At 40.6% G+C, this 18,100-nt stretch overlaps 1 protein-coding gene across 2 annotated transcripts in view; it reads right to left on the bottom strand.

Moving 5' to 3' along the window:
• The window catches only part of PRKC2_1 (Calcium-independent protein kinase C), a 35,565-nt gene extending 24,424 nt beyond the window's left edge, over positions 1-11,141 (bottom strand). The window contains exon 1 of one of the 2 annotated variants that reach the window (XM_051208072.1): positions 11,074-11,141. The gene's annotated coding sequence lies outside the window, so the exon portion shown is untranslated. Of the gene's footprint in view, positions 1-5,715; positions 5,784-11,073 lie in introns of those variants that run through there. The other variant, XM_051208073.1, reaches the window with a different exon arrangement.
• Positions 11,142-18,100: the final 6,959 nt, after the last annotated feature.

Here is an 18,100-nt window from a genome sequence, read left to right as displayed (position 1 = left end):
GGCAGGACAGTCTGACCGATGTTGCCGGAGCAGCAGGCCAGTTGAACTGCCCTTCGAAAAATTCTGCCCACCGTCCAAGACGTCGATGAATGTTAGTGATTGGCATCCCATCATCCTCGCAGATTGTTTCACTCACACCAGACTTCTTGCTGCCAGTGGCTCGGATGAGCTGGAAGAGCTTCCGGTAGTTACCAGATGCAGCTGCTGCTTCCAGCTCATTAGCACGCTTCGACCACCAGGCTTCTCGGTCCTTACGCAAGCTTTGCCCGATTTCCTTACGTAACATCCTTCGTTTATGGTCAAACTCACGGTCACCCGGAGTAGACCGACGGGCTTCAATGAGTTGTAAGGAACCAGAAGAAACCCAGTGATTAAAAGCGGGACGTTTCGCAAACCCACAACTGACTGTTCCCGCCATTTTCATGGCGTTATACAATTGCAACCAATGCTCATCTATACTTTTCGGTGGAGTGGTAGCTAGCCTAGAGGCTAGCTCGGTTCGATACTTACTAGCAACAGAAGTTGCAACCAGCTTGCTAATATCAATCCGTTGATGGCGGTCACTTCGTTGTCCACTGAAAAGTAAGGTAAGATTGGCGCAGACCAGGGCATGGTCAGAGTCCAGATAGGTACTCCAAAAGGAGCGGCAGTCTTGTACACAACCACGCCAGCGGTAGCTGATCGCGATGTGATCAATCTGAGTCCAGGCTTGAGATGCAGAGGGAGGACGCCAGGTGGCATATCGGCGATGACTGTGCCGAAAGTTAGTGCTAGCCAGAAACAGGTTGTGGTCTGTGCACAGTTGCAGTAGACGGTCCCCGTTATCTGACCTGCGACCAACGAGTCCCCATCGGCCACCTAAACGACTCTCTTCTGCGCCTAGACGCCCGACCTGAGCATTCAAGTCTCCGGCTAGTACTACAATATCTGTCGAACGCACTTTCTGGAGTAGAACAGATAACTGGTGGTAAAACTCATCCTTGATTGCATCCGGGCTGCAATCTGTCGGGGCATAGGCGGAGATGACGAAAAGACATCGTTTCTCACGCCGATTTCTTCTCACTTTGATGGAACTTTCTAATCTAACAGCACATAACCGACTGTTAATGGGGATCCAATCGACCAGTGTTGCCTCAGCTCTAGCGCTTAGTGCGACACCAACGCCAGCAAGACCAGACGAAGATGCCACAGGGTCCCCGGATAAGCGCACGTAAAACAAGCTTTTCGAAGCGACAGATGGAGATCGAATTTGTAGTACTTCGCCAGAGTCTTGAATACGGGTCTCGGATAGACAACAAACATCAATATTAAGACTTTCCAAAGACATAGCCAGCCCTATCTGTTGTCCAACCTGCATAAATGTGCGAACGTTGAAGGCAGCCAGTTTGAATGGTGCACGTGGATTCAGAAAAACTGCTTCAGTTCTCGTATTCGGTGGTAACATACAATTTTCAACCGGACAGTGACTCGAGAACGTTTAGATACAGTCGAATTTCCACCAAAGACGAGCCGCTGTATAAGTATAAAAGAGGGTGAATAATGTGGAAAATAATAATAATAATAATAATAATAATAATAATAATAATAATAATAATAATAATAATATTAATATTAATAATGACAATATTTGTAATGATAATAATTTGAATCAATTGATTGTTTTTCGAAGCGAGAAAAGTAAATTCCATAGACATAAAGAGTTCATCATTTGTGTGTGGGCTGTGATACTGCCCGGGTGCCCAAAACGAAGCAGGTGGTTATCTTAGGGGGCCACACCCCGAGCCTTTGACCTAAAGGTCTAACCCACAAGGCAGTGGAGCATCGTAAGGAGATGCAATCCCAATATCTATGTGTTAGAATAATAAATAATACAGCCTTCCTTTTACATACTGCCAAACTCAACCAATTCATGATAACTTTGAACAACAGGTTCCAAACCTTACATCTACTCAAAGAAAAAACTATTATGGAGGACCATTGAAAAGGGATGACAAAGGCATAAACTTCAACGTATCAGGGAGTTCTGGGACGCAACAAACATCATAATCATAAGGAATGGATATCAATGGTAACTTTGGACAAGAGTGAAGAAAAAAAGACAGCCGAACAGGAACAGAGAAAGTCAAGACACAAGCTGAATACACTGAAGCAAAAAAATAAATGAATGGACCATGATGACCTTCACACCTGAGAAGATGCACGGAATACAATGGACAGGTTGGATGCAACGAGACGATTCGGACTTCGTAGATCATCTAGCTCTTCTACCCTATGCAGACCAACAAATGCAGATGAAGACAACCAGTGCAGCAGCAGCCTCTACATCAGTAGACCTCAACATATACAAGGGAAATTGCGAGATCCTCAAATACAACACGGAGAACACCAATAAACTTAACCACACTTGGTAGAGAAACTCTGGAACTGGTGAAAACTTTCACACACCTGGACAGCAGCATCATTGATGAACAAGGAAGTTCCGATGAAGATGTAAAAGAAAGGATTGGTAAAGCAAGAGCCGCATTCATACAGTTGAAGAAAATATGGGACTCAAAACAGCTGTCTGTCAGCCAACATCGAAGTGAGAATCTTCTATACGAACGTGAAGACAGTTAGTCCTATTGTACGAAGCTGAAACTCCCAGAACTACCACAACCATCATCAAAAATGTACAAGTATTTATAAACAATTGTCTACGCAAGATACTCAACGTCCGTTGACGGGATACCATTGGCAGCAACAACAGCCTATTGTGGGAGAGAATAAACTAGGTTCCATCTGAAGAGGAAGTTAGGAAAAGACGATGGAAGTGGATAGGACATACATTATGGAAATCAACAGATTGCATCACGAGGAAAGCGCTAAGTTGGAATCGTGAAGGGAAACGGAAAAGTGTATGGCCGAAGAACATACTACGTCGGGAATCGAAGGCAAGCATGAAAAGGATGAATAACAACTGGAAAGGATTGCCCGGGACAGAGTTGGATGAGGAATGCTAGTGAGCGGCCTACTTTCAATCTATATTCTCATTCATAGGTTTGACCTTATTTTTCTAACTGTTAGATTAAGTGTTGTGAGCATAGTGTTGAAGCGGGCAGTCACGCTTGAATTATACTGAAACTTGGGCGGTATTGCGTTGATATTTCCGAACTGAGTAGCTAAGATCCAGGTTAAAACACATTTGAACACACACAAACAAAACCTGAGGGAAGCAACGAAGTGAAACTAAGAGTCAAAAACATCTTTCGATCGCATATTAACTCATGAGATGTCCTTGGTCGTGCATGCACCTCAATACTCAGTAAAAGTGACAGTGCAGTGTTATTCTTTGTTTTTAAGATATCTGTCAACATCTGTATCCAATCTAATTGGATGAAGTGTCTGGAATATAGTTGTTTAGGGAATGCAGAGTCTTTTGGTAGCACTGAGCAGTAATGCCATAATGGTTGGGATGCGCTTTTCCCTCTCTAAATGCAAGTTGTTGCTTCAGAACTGACCTGCGTCAACACCTGAACTAAGAACAGGGAGTGAAGTAGTCGAACGCATCGACATCTTCACTTATCTTGAAGTCTGATCAACCCTAATGGGTTGGTGTCTGACGAAACCTCAGCACGGATTCGAAAAGCTCGTTTGGCTTTTGTCAACTTACGTCACCTGTGGTGAAAGCGAGATATCCGTCTATCAATAAAAGGACGAGTATACTGCACGGCAGTTCGTTCTGTTTTATTTTACATCAGCGAAACATGGCCATTAAGAGTAGAAGACACTCGTAAGCTACTAGTATTTGACCACAGATGTCTTAGAAATATTGCTGGCGTCTGCCGGGATCACCGGGTAAGTAATAGTGTTAGACGCACAGTATTAGGGAATGATGGTAAATCAGTTGATGAGGTTGTGAATCTTCATCGACTGAGATGGTTGGACCACGTGTTGCGTGTGCCTGAACACCGATTACCACGACATGCAATGCTACCCGGTGTTGGGGATGGTTGGAAGAAAGTTAGGGGTGGCCAAACTAAAACGTGGCATCAGTGCTTATAGTAACTAACTTCTGGTCTGAGCCATGTTGGTAGATGCAGACTACTTGGTCGGGTCCGCGTGACTATCGTAACCAATGGTTGGAGACTCTTGGCGACATGGCTCAGAATCGATCACAATGGTGTCCGTATATACACTCTTTGTCTCCCCTTAAACTATTTGATTAAGACCGCTTCCTATCTCTCTTCCCGTACTAGATCCTTATAAGCAATCTGTTATATATTACCACTGAATTAACTACTATGAATCCAGTGTTCATCTTGCGGTGCTGAGGTATGGCGACTTGGACCGATGTATATATGTGCCTGGTCCTACGTTGTAGCTGACTGACTGTTTAGGGAATTGTACATGTGTCACGTTGAATATGCTGGGATATTGAGGGAGAAATCACAATACATACAGTTTGAGACGATAGTCTAATCCTTTACAAACGTTGTGAAGCCGTATGAACCCGGGAAATATCATTCAAATGGAGAAACATCGGTGTGTTTTAGAAGAGAGAACTAAACTCTAAGCTAAAAGGAAGAAACGTAAAAAGCTTCAAGTTACTTGGAACTTAAAAACTTATATTCAAGTGCCGACAATTGAAAAAACTTGTTAATCATAAAATGTTAGATGGTACTTATTTGTCATCACATCGGGAACTTGAAACACTTATTCGCATAAACAAGCCAGACAAAGGGAGACGATACCCCAGTGTAATATAGAGATGGTCTTACATTATCATAAGTAGGAAGCGACTCCATAATAACTGGGGCTTTCAGAATATCCTAGCGATGTACATTCGATAGAGGAACGTTTATTCCGGGAACGGATACAGTTTTCTCTTTAGCTACAATCTGAGCAGGGTGATCATTTAGGAGCTTGATGTCCCTAAATTCCTGACGAGATTTAAGATGGAAAACCATCAGGGCTAGGCGAGATGCAACCGATGTTTTCAAGTAACTATGTTTATTATTAAATCTCCAAGTTTAGGCTAAGACTGTTTCTGGCTCATGAGGGGCTAACAGACTGACAAAATAAAAAAGGCATATTCTTCAAAAAAGCATTTGATACAACTCTTCAAAGTGTTATTGGCTAATTCTGATTAGCTTAGAACATGTACGCATATACACTGCTTCAAGGTGTCACACCCACTAAACTTTGTAAGCCCGTTAGAAAGAACAATCCAACCTATATTAAACTAATTTTGTTAGGTACTTATTGAAGTCAATCGGCGAATTCTGGGGACTTTTGCGATTCAACCCAAAGTTAAATAAAAAGTCGTATTTTCCCAAACTATCTTAGGAAAAACTTATATTAGTTTTGAGGAATATCCAGTGGAAGGTTTTAGAGAAATGTGACTAAAACCCGAAAATTCCCCATAATAAAAGTGTTTCGAGGGAACTTAATATTTCTCCAAAAATCTTTGGGATTTCTTCAAAGTTTTAGATTGTTTCCGGGAAAACCTTCAGACGAAGGGAAGTGTTTTGGTTTTTGGTCACATTCCACTGAAATTTTTCATTGGAGCTTCCTCGAAATTGACAAAAATATTCCGAGAAAAAGGGAGATTGGAGACTTTCGACACATTTAGTCTTTATGTGTATTTGAGCGAAAGGTGATAAGAGGGCGTTAAATAGCGCGGAGCATTGTTAAAAATGTAAGGGGTACATTTATTATTGGACAAACGAAACTGACTTCACTTAAATGCCCATAACATGCAGGCTATAGGACATTGGAAATGCAATTCACATAAGCCGCCTCGCCATTCGCAGATGGTGAAATGTTCAACGGGTTGCGATGTAAGATAATATTTCACTTGGATAACTCCTGTAACCAGTTGAACGACATTAGTAATGCTGTTAGGTAGAAGCCTAAGTGGATAATGCCATGATTCCAAAAGATACACAGTGTTATAAAACCGATGGTTGGCGGACTTGATGAATAACTTCACTATTATTATAAGTTGAGAAGCAACATAGCTCCTTTCCCTGTTAGTTATATATTAAGCCCATTTCCACAGGGGTTAGGTTTAAAATGCTTTTATTTTTTGTTTTTACTATTCATAGTTCATGGCATTCTAGTGAGTTCCCCGGGTATATTTGTAAGTCCTTAGCATTTTTCTAACCTAAATGCCCATTTTCGATTATTTGAAGTTATAATCTCGCACATCATGTTGGTTTGCTTAATCCTCAGATGAATGCACGAAATGTGTTGTTTGCAACACATGTGACATGCAACTGTGAGCTAGCCTTGTGTAAATAATTGACATAAAATTATTTTGCAAGTGGTTCTCGTTGTGGTTCACGTTTTTTATGGTTTCACCTTATTTGTACAACAAAGGTTAGACCAATTTTCCCACAACATCGGGTTGCAACACGGCTCAACAATAGAAATGTTGCTTCGAATACGAAAGGTTATCGGTCAACATGTGGTGTATGTTACTTATGCTCAGTGACGTAAGCAGTAAGTAGCCAAAACCAGAAGTGCAATGTCCGGCAGCAGAAAATTGGGTTGAAGAGAACAAAAAGGAAATTGAAGAACAATAAATAATATCACAGTTAGAACAATAATGGAGTACGTAAAAGACAACGCAAAGAATATGTACAAATAGTGTGTTCACAGTATAATTTCCATATTGTACTAAGACACTGTGTGAATCCGCAGAACATGCCATATCTATTTGAAGTTTGACAGCGCTTTAACCAGTAATACCTTCTAATATGAATCGTACCCACCAAGTGAAGTCAAATGACAGAAGCTAGGAGGTTCGAAGATATATCTGATAGGCTATCAATATATCGAGAATCGTTTGATCTAATCTGGCTAGCGATTACAGAGGATGTTGAGCACGGCGTTCCCACTAGTGATCTGGTGCGGATGCATGACTGAGCGCCTTCAGCTAGGTGAGTCCATTAAAACTAACATGGCCAGCATCCAATATCGAAAACTTACAAGACTATTTATTTTGAGGATTTATTTACCGCTACACGCGCTTGGATAGGTTATAGTAGATATAACTGGTGTTTTGAAACAATATTAGTTATGCAACTTAGTGATCTCATCCGCGTCTAGCGATTACCGGAAGCTTTGTCATTTCATAACATAAAAAGTGATGGGGATGAGTCTGAAGGGAGTAGTATATAGTTATGGGTATATCAAACCCGTATAGTTTATTCTAGCTTCTGGACAAGCCAATCTACAAGTAAACAAAGTGAACCATTTAACCTCCATCATCCTAATTGAAGGAAGAATTATGACCCCTCATTATGAAAGCCGAGATCCTTCGGAAGTCACTAGGCTGATGCCTCTTCTAACAACCAGAGCAATAGTTATTACGGGTAAATGGAATGTCTGGACAATGTGGTAGATCTAACGACTAATCAAATGGTTACAGAGCTGAGCGGACAAAGCCGACGGGAACAGAGTGAGCGAAAAAAGACAGTCGAACAGGAACAGAGAAAGTCAAGACACAAGCTGAATACACTGAAGCAAAAAAATAAATGAATGGACCATGATGACCTTCACACCTGAGATGCACGGAATACAATGGACAGGTTGGATGCAACGAGACGATTTGGACTTCGTAGATCATCTAGCTCTTCTACCCTATGCAGACCAACAAATGCAGATGGAGACAACCAGTGCAGCAGCAGCCTCTACATCAGTAGACCTCAACATATACAAGGGAAATTGCGAGATCCTCAAATACAACACGGAGAACACCAATAAACTTAACCACACTTGGTAGAGAAACTCTGGAACTGGTGAAAACTTTCACACACCTGGACAGCAGCATCATTGATGAACAAGGAAGCTCCGATGAAGATGTAAAGGAAAGGATTGGTAAAGCAAGAGCCTCATTCATACAGTTGAAGAAAATATGGGACTCAAAACAGCTGTCTGTCAGCCAACATCGAAGTGAGAATCTTCTATACGAACGTGAAGACAGTTAGTCCTATTGTATGAAGCTGAAACTCTCAGAACTACCACAACCATCATCAAAAATGTACAAGTATTTATAAGCAATTGTCTACGCAAGATACTCAACGTCCGTTGACGGGATACCATTGGCAGCAACAACAGCCTATTGTGGGAGAGAACAAACTAGGTTCCATCTGAAGAGGAAGTTAGGAAAAGACGATGGAAGTGGATAGGACATACATTATGGGAATCAACAGATTGCATCACGAGGAAAGCGCTAAGTTGGAATCGTGAAGGGAAACGGAAAAGTGTATGGCCGAAGAACATACTACGTCGGGAATGGAAGGCAAACATGAAAAGGATGAATAGCAACTGGAAAGGATTGCCCGGGACAGAGTTGGATGAAGAATGCTAGTGAGCGGCCTACTTTCAATCTATATTCTCATTCATAGGTTTGACCTTATTTTTCTAACTGTTAGATTGTGTTGTGAGCATAGTGTTGAAGCGGGCAGTCACGCTTGAATTATACTGAAACTTGGGCGGTATTGCGTTGATATTTCCGAACTGAGTAGCTAAGATCCAGGTTAAAACACATTTGAACACACACAAACAAAACCTGAGGGAAGCAACGAAGTGAAACTAAGAGTCAGAAACATCTTTCGATCGCATATTAACTCATGAGATGTCCTTGGTCGTGCATGCACCTCAATACTCAGTTAGAGTGACCGTGCAGTGTTATTCTTTGTTTTTAAGATATCTGTCAACATCTGTATCCAATCTAATTGGATGAAGTGTCTGGAATATAGTTGTTTAGGGAATGCAGAGTCTTTTGGTAGCACTGAGCAGTAATGCCATAATGGTTGGGATGCGCTTTTCCCTCTCTAAATGCAAGTTGTTGCTTCAGAACTGACCAGCGTCAACACCTGAACTAAGAACAGGGAGTGAAGTAGTCGAACGCATCGACATCTTCACTTATCTTGGAAGTCTGATCAACCCTAATGGCTTGGTGTCTGACGAAACCTCAGCACGGATTCGAAAAGCTCGTTTGGCTTTTGTCAACTTACGTCACCTGTGGTGAAAGCGAGATATCCGTCTATCAATAAAAGGACGAGTATACTGCACGGCAGTTCGTTCTGTTTTATTTTACATCAGCGAAACATGGCCATTAAGAGTAGAAGACACTCGTAAGCTACTAGTATTTGACCACAGATGCCTTGGAAATATTGCTGGCGTCTGCCGGGATCACCGGGTAAGTAATAGTGTTAGACGCACAGTATTAGGGAATGATGGTAAATCAGTTGATGAGGTTGTGAATCTTCATCGACTGAGATGGTTGGACCACGTGTTGCGTGTGCCTGAACACCGATTACCACGACATGCAATGCTACCCGGTGTTGGGGATGGTTGGAAGAAAGTTAGGGGTGGCCAAACTAAAACGTGGCATCAGTGCTTATAGTAACTAACTTCTGGTCTGAGCCATGTTGGTAGATGCAGACTACTTGGTCGGGTCCGCGTGACTATCGTAACCAATGGTTGGAGACTCTTGGCGACATGGCTCAGAATCGATCACAATGGTGTCCGTATATACACTCTTTGTCTCCCCTTAAACTATTTGATTAAGACCGCTTCCTATCTCTCTTCCCGTACTAGATCCTTATAAGCAATCTGTTATATATTACCACTGAATTAACTACTATGAATCCAGTGTTCATCTTGCGGTGCTGAGGTATGGCGACTTGGACCGATGTATATATGTGCCTGGTCCTACGTTGTAGCTGACTGACTGTTTAGGGAATTGTACATGTGTCACGTTGAATATGCTGGGATATTGAGGGAGAAATCACAATACATACAGTTTGAGACGATAGTCTAATCCTTTACAAACGTTGTGAAGCCGTATGAACCCGGGAAATATCATTCAAATGGAGAAACATCGGTGTGTTTTAGAAGAGAGAACTAAACTCTAAGCTAAAAGGAAGAAACGTAAAAAGCTTCAAGTTACTTGGAACTTAAAAACTTATATTCAAGTGCCGACAATTGAAAAAACTTGTTAATCATAAAATGTTAGATGGTACTTATTTGTCATCACATCGGGAACTTGAAACACTTATTCGCATAAACAAGCCAGACAAAGGAGACGATACCCCAGTGTAATATAGAGATGGTCTTACATTATCATAAGTAGGAAGCGACTCCATAATAACTGGGGCTTTCAGAATATCCTAGCGATGTACATTCGATAGAGGAACGTTTATTCCGGGAACGGATACAGTTTTCTCTTTAGCTACAATCTGAGCAGGGTGATCATTTAGGAGCTTGATGTCCCTAAATTCCTGACGAGATTTAAGATGGAAAACCATCAGGGCTAGGCGAGATGCAACCGATGTTTTCAAGTAACTATGTTTATTATTAAATCTCCAAGTTTAGGCTAAGACTGTTTCTGGCTCATGAGGGGCTAACAGACTGACAAAATAAAAAAGGCATATTCTTCAAAAAAGCATTTGATACAACTCTTCAAAGTGTTATTGGCTAATTCTGATTAGCTTAGAACATGTACGCATATACACTGATTCAAGTTATCACACTCCCACTAAACTTTGTAAGCCCGTTAGAAAGAACAATCCAACCTATATTAAACTAATTTTGTTAGGTACTTATTGAAGTCAATCGGCGAATTCTGGGGACTTTTGCGATTCAACCCAAAGTTAAATAAAAAGTCGTATTTTCCCCAAACTATCTTAGGAAAAACTTATATTAGTTTTGAGGAATATCCAGTGGAAGGTTTTAGAGAAATGTGACTAAAACCCGAAAATTCCCCATAATAAAAGTGTTTCGAGGGAACTTAATATTTCTCCAAAAATCTTTGGGATTTCTTCAAAGTTTTAGATTGTTTCCGGGAAAACCTTCAGACGAAGGGAAGTGTTTCGGTTTTTGGTCACATTCCACTCAAATTTTTCATTGGAGCTTCCTCGAAATTGACAAAAATATTCCGAAAAAAAGGGAGATTGGAGACTTTCGACACATTTAGTCTTTATGTGTATTTGAGCGAAAGGTGATAAGAGGGCGTTAAATAGCGCGGAGCATTGTTAAAAATGTAAGGGGTACATTTATTATTGGACAAACGAAACTGACTTCACTTAAATGCCCATAACATGCAGGCTATAGGACATTGGAAATGCAATTCACATAAGCCGCCTCGCCATTCGCAGATGGTGAAATGTTCAACGGGTTGCGATGTAAGATAATATTTCACTTGGATAACTCCTGTAACCAGTTGAACGACATTAGTAATGCTGTTAGGTAGAAGTCTAAGTGGATAAGGCCATGATTCCAAAAGATACACAGTGTTATAAAACCGATGGTTGGCGGACTTGATGAATAACTTCACTATTATTATAAGTTGAAAAGCAACATAGCTTCCTTCCCTGTTAGTTATATATTAAGCCCATTTCCACAGGGGTTAGGTTTAAAATGCTTTTATTCTTTGTTTTTACTATTCATAGTTCATGGCATTCTAGTGAGTTCCTCGGGTATATTTGTAAGTCCTTAACATTTTTCTAACCTAAATGCCCATTTTCGATTATTTGAAGTTATAATCTCGCACATCATGTTGGTTTGCTTAATCCTCAGATGAATGTACGAAATGTGTTGTTTGCAACACATGTGACATGCAACTGTGAGCTAGCCTTGTGTAGATAATTGACATAAAATTATTTTGCAAGTGGTTCTCGTTGTGGTTCACGTTTTTATGGTTTCACCTTATTTGTACAACAAAGGTTAGACCAATTTTCCCACAACATCGGGTTGCAACACGGCACAACAATAGAAATGTTGCCTCGAATACGAAAGGTTATCGGTCAACGTGTGGTGTATGTTACTTATGCTCAGTGACGTAAGCAGTAAGTAGCCAAAACCAGAAGTGCAATGTCCGGCAGCAGAAAATTGGGTTGAAGAGAACAAAAAGGAAATTGAAGAACAATAAAAAATATCACAGTTAGAACAATAATGGAGTACGTAAAAGACAACGCAAAGAATATGTACAAATAGTGTGTTCACAGTATAATTTCCATATTGTACTAAGACACTGTGTGAATCCGCAGAACATGCCATATCTATTTGGAGTTTGACAACGCTTTAACCAGTAATACCTTCTAATATGAATCGTACCCACCAAGTGAAGTCAAATGACAGAAGCTAGGAGGTTCGAAGATATATCTGATAGGCTATCAATATATCGAGAATCGTTTGATCTAATCTGGCTAGCGATTACAGAGGATGTTGAGCACGGCGTTCCCACTAGTGATCTGGTGCGGATGCATGACTGAGCGCCTTCAGCTAGGTGAGTCCATTAAAACTAACATGGCCAGCATCCAATATCGAAAACTTACAAGACTATTTATTTTGAGGATTTATTTACCGCTACACGCGCTTGGATAGGTTATAGTAGATATAACTGGTGTTTTGAAACAATATTAGTTATGCAACTTAGTGATCTCATCCGCGTCTAGCGATTACCGGAAGCTTTGTCATTTCATAACATAAAAAGTGATGGGGATGAGTCTGAAGGGAGTAGTATATAGTTATGGGTATATCAAACCCGTATAGTTTATTCTAGCTTCTGGACAAGCCAATCTACAAGTAACCAAAGTGAACCATTTAACCTCCATCATCCTAATTGAAGGAAGAATTATGACCCCTCATTATGAAAGCCGAGATCCTTCGGAAGTCACTAGGCTGATGCCTCTTCTAACAACCAGAGCAATAGTTATTACGGGTAAATGGAATGTCTGGACAATGTGGTAGATCTAACGACTAATCAAATGGTTACAGAGCTGAGCGGACAAAGCCGACGGGAACAGAGTGAGCGAAAAAAGACAGTCGAACAGGAACAGAGAAAGTCAAGACACAAGCTGAATACACTGAAGCAAAAAAATAAATGAATGGACCATGATGACCTTCACACCTGAGATGCACGGAATACAATGGACAGGTTGGATGCAACGAGACGATTTGGACTTCGTAGATCATCTAGCTCTTCTACCCTATGCAGACCAACAAATGCAGATGGAGACAACCAGTGCAGCAGCAGCCTCTACATCAGTAGACCTCAACATATACAAGGGAAATTGCGAGATCCTCAAATACAACACGGAGAACACCAATAAACTTAACCACACTTGGTAGAGAAACTCTGGAACTGGTGAAAACTTTCACACACCTGGACAGCAGCATCATTGATGAACAAGGAAGCTCCGATGAAGATGTAAAGGAAAGGATTGGTAAAGCAAGAGCCTCATTCATACAGTTGAAGAAAATATGGGACTCAAAACAGCTGTCTGTCAGCCAACATCGAAGTGAGAATCTTCTATACGAACGTGAAGACAGTTAGTCCTATTGTATGAAGCTGAAACTCTCAGAACTACCACAACCATCATCAAAAATGTACAAGTATTTATAAACAATTGTCTACGCAAGATACTCAACGTCCGTTGACGGGATACCATTGGCAGCAACAACAGCCTATTGTGGGAGAGAACAAACTAGGTTCCATCTGAAGAGGAAGTTAGGAAAAGACGATGGAAGTGGATAGGACATACATTATGGGAATCAACAGATTGCATCACGAGGAAAGCGCTAAGTTGGAATCGTGAAGGGAAACGGAAAAGTGTACGGCCGAAGAACATACTACGTCGGGAATGGAAGGCAAACATGAAAAGGATGAATAGCAACTGGAAAGGATTGCCCGGGACAGAGTTGGATGAAGAATGCTAGTGAGCGGCCTACTTTCAATCTATATTCTCATTCATAGGTTTGACCTTATTTTTCTAACTGTTAGATTAAGTGTTGTGAGCATAGTGTTGAAGCGGGCAGTCATGCTTGAATTATACTGAAACTTGGGTGGTATTGCGTTGATATTTCCGGACTGAGTAGCTAAGATCCAGGTTAAAACACATTTGAACACACACAAACAAAACCTGAGGGAAGCAACGAAGTGAAACTAAGAGTCAGAAACATCTTTCGATCGCATATTAACTCATGAGATGTCCTTGATCGTGCATGCACCTCAATACTCAGTTAGAGTGACCGTGCAGTGTTATTCTTTGTTTTTAAGATATCTGTCAACATCTGTATCCAATCTAATTGGATGAAGTGTCTGGAATATAGTTGTTTAGGGAATGCAGAGTCTTTTGGTAGCACTGAGCAGTAATGCCATAATGGTTGGGATGCGCTTTTCCCTCTCTAAATGCAAGTTGTTGCTTCAGAACTGACCTGCGTCAACACCTGAACTAAGAACAGGGAGTGAAGTAGTCGAACGCATCGACATCTTCACTTATCCTGGAAGTCTGATCAACCCTAATGGGTTGGTGTCTGACGAAACCTCAGCACGGATTCGAAAAGCTCGTTTGGCTTTTGTCAACTTACGTCACCTGTGGTGAAAGCGAGATATCCGTCTATCAATAAAAGGACGAGTATACTGCACGGCAGTTCGTTCTGTTTTATTTTACATCAGCGAAACATGGCCATTAAGAGTAGAAGACACTCGTAAGCTACTAGTATTTGACCACAGATGCCTTGGAAATATTGCTGGCGTCTGCCGGGATCACCGGGTAAGTAATAGTGTTAGACGCACAGTATTAGGGAATGATGGTAAATCAGTTGATGAGGTTGTGAATCTTCATCGACTGAGATGGTTGGACCACGTGTTGCGTGTGCCTGAACACCGATTACCACGACATGCAATGCTACCCGGTGTTGGGGATGGTTGGAAGAAAGTTAGGGGTGGCCAAACTAAAACGTGGCATCAGTGCTTATAGTAACTAACTTCTGGTCTGAGCCATGTTGGTAGATGCAGACTACTTGGTCGGGTCCGCGTGACTATCGTAACCAATGGTTGGAGACTCTTGGCGACATGGCTCAGAATCGATCACAATGGTGTCCGTATATACACTCTTTGTCTCCCCTTAAACTATTTGATTAAGACCGCTTCCTATCTCTCTTCCCGTACTAGATCCTTATAAGCAATCTGTTATATATTACCACTGAATTAACTACTATGAATCCAGTGTTCATCTTGCGGTGCTGAGGTATGGCGACTTGGACCGATGTATATATGTGCCTGGTCCTACGTTGTAGCTGACTGACTGTTTAGGGAATTGTACATGTGTCACGTTGAATATGCTGGGATATTGAGGAGAAATCACAATACATACAGTTTGAGACGATAGTCTAATCCTTTACAAACGTTGTGAAGCCGTATGAACCCGGGAAATATCATTCAAATGGAGAAACATCGGTGTGTTTTAGAAGAGAGAACTAAACTCTAAGCTAAAAGGAAGAAACGTAAAAAGCTTCAAGTTACTTGGAACTTAAAAACTTATATTCAAGTGCCGACAATTGAAAAACTTGTTAATCATAAAATGTTAGATGGTACTTATTTGTCATCACATCGGGAACTTGAAACACTTATTCGCATAAACAAGCCAGACAAAGGAGACGATACCCCAGTGTAATATAGAGATGGTCTTACATTATCATAAGTAGGAAGCGACTCCATAATAACTGGGGCTTTCAGAATATCCTAGCGATGTACATTCGATAGAGGAACGTTTATTCCGGGAACGGATACAGTTTTCTCTTTAGCTACAATCTGAGCAGGGTGATCATTTAGGAGCTTGATGTCCCTAAATTCCTGACGAGATTTAAGATGGAAAACCATCAGGGCTAGGCGAGATGCAACCGATGTTTTCAAGTAACTATGTTTATTATTAAATCTCCAAGTTTAGGCTAAGACTGTTTCTGGCTCATGAGGGGCTAACAGACTGACAAAATAAAAAAGGCATATTCTTCAAAAAGCATTTGATACAACTCTTCAAAGTGTTATTGGCTAATTCTGATTAGCTTAGAACATGTACGCATATACACTGATTCAAGTTATCACACTCCCACTAAACTTTGTAAGCCCGTTAGAAAGAACAATCCAACCTATATTAAACTAATTTTGTTAGGTACTTATTGAAGTCAATCGGCGAATTCTGGGGACTTTTGCGATTCAACCCAAAGTTAAATAAAAAGTCGTATTTTCCCCAAACTATCTTAGGAAAAACTTATATTAGTTTTGAGGAATATCCAGTGGAAGGTTTTAGAGAAATGTGACTAAAACCCGAAAATTCCCCATAATAAAAGTGTTTCGAGGGAACTTAATATTTCTCCAAAAATCTTTGGGATTTCTTCAAAGTTTTAGATTGTTTCCGGGAAAACCTTCAGACGAAGGGAAGTGTTTCGGTTTTTGGTCACATTCCACTCAAATTTTTCATTGGAGCTTCCTCGAAATTGACAAAAATATTCCGAAAAAAAGGGAGATTGGAGACTTTCGACACATTTAGTCTTTATGTGTATTTGAGCGAAAGGTGATAAGAGGGCATTAAATAGCGCGAAGCATTGTTAAAAATGTAAGGGGTACATTTATTATTGGACAAACGAAACTGACTTCACTTAAATGCCCATAACATGCAGGCTATAGGACATTGGAAATGCAATTCACATAAGCCGCCTCGCCATTCGCAGATGGTGAAATGTTCAACGGGTTGCGATGTAAGATAATATTTCACTTGGATAACTCCTGTAACCAGTTGAACGACATTAGTAATGCTGTTAGGTAGAAGCCTAAGTGGATAATGCCATGATTCCAAAAGATACACAGTGTTATAAAACCGATGGTTGGCGGACTTGATGAATAACTTCACTATTATTATAAGTTGAAAAGCAACATAGCCTCCTTCCCTGTTAGTTATATATTAAGCCCATTTCCACAGGGGTTAGGTTTAAAATGCTTTTATTCTTTGTTTTTACTATTCATAGTTCATGGCATTCTAGTGAGTTCCTCGGGTATATTTGTAAGTCCTTAACATTTTTCTAACCTAAATGCCCATTTTCGATGATTTGAAGTTATAATCTCGCACATCATGTTGGTTTGCTTAATTCTCAGATGAATGTACGAAATGTGTTGTTTGCAACACATGTGACATGCAACTGTGAGCTAGCCTTGTGTAGATAATTGACATAAAATTATTTTGCAAGTGGTTCTCGTTGTGGTTCACATTTTTATGGTTTCACCTTATTTGTACAACAAAGGTTAGACCAATTTTCCCACAACATCGGGTTGCAACACGGCACAACAATAGAAATGTTGCCTCGAATACGAAAGGTTATCGGTCAACGTGTGGTGTATGTTACTTATGCTCAGTGACGTAAGCAGTAAGTAGCCAAAACCAGAAGTGCAATGTCCGGCAGCAGAAAATTGGGTTGAAGAGAACAAAAAGGAAATTGAAGAACAATAAAAAATATCACAGTTAGAACAATAATGGAGTACGTAAAAGACAACGCAAAGAATATGTACAAATAGTGTGTTCACAGTATAATTTCCATATTGTACTAAGACACTGTGTGAATCCGCAGAACATGCCATATCTATTTGGAGTTTGACAACGCTTTAACCAGTAATACCTTCTAATATGAATCGTACCCACCAAGTGAAGTCAAGTGACAGAAGCTAGGAGGTTCGAAGATATATCTGATAGGCTATCAATATATCGAGAATCGTTTGATCTAATCTGGCTAGCGATTACAGAGGATGTTGAGCACGGCGTTCCCACTAGTGATCTGGTGCGGATGCATGACTGAGCGCCTTCAGCTAGGTGAGTCCATTAAAACTAACATGGCCAGCATCCAATATCGAAAACTTACAAGACTATTTATTTTGAGGATTTATTTACCGCTACACGCGCTTGGATAGGTTATAGTAGATATAACTGGTGTTTTGAAACAATATTAGTTATGCAACTTAGTGATCTCATCCGCGTCTAGCGATTACCGGAAGCTTTGTCATTTCATAACATAAAAAGTGATGGGGATGAGTCTGAAGGGAGTAGTATATAGTTATGGGTATATCAAACCCGTATAGTTTATTCTAGCTTCTGGACAAGCCAATCTACAAGTAACCAAAGTGAACCATTTAACCTCCATCATCCTAATTGAAGGAAGAATTATGACCCCTCATTATGAAAGCCGAGATCCTTCGGAAGTCACTAGGCTGATGCCTCTTCTAACAACCAGAGCAATAGTTATTACGGGTAAATGGAATGTCTGGACAATGTGGTAG

Source organism: Schistosoma haematobium, chromosome 2 (genome assembly GCF_000699445.3).
Source record: "Schistosoma haematobium chromosome 2, whole genome shotgun sequence".
Taxonomy (NCBI): domain Eukaryota; kingdom Metazoa; phylum Platyhelminthes; class Trematoda; order Strigeidida; family Schistosomatidae; genus Schistosoma; species Schistosoma haematobium.
The sequence above is the reverse complement of the archived record's forward strand: the minus strand, read 5'-3'. Positions and strand labels throughout refer to the sequence as shown.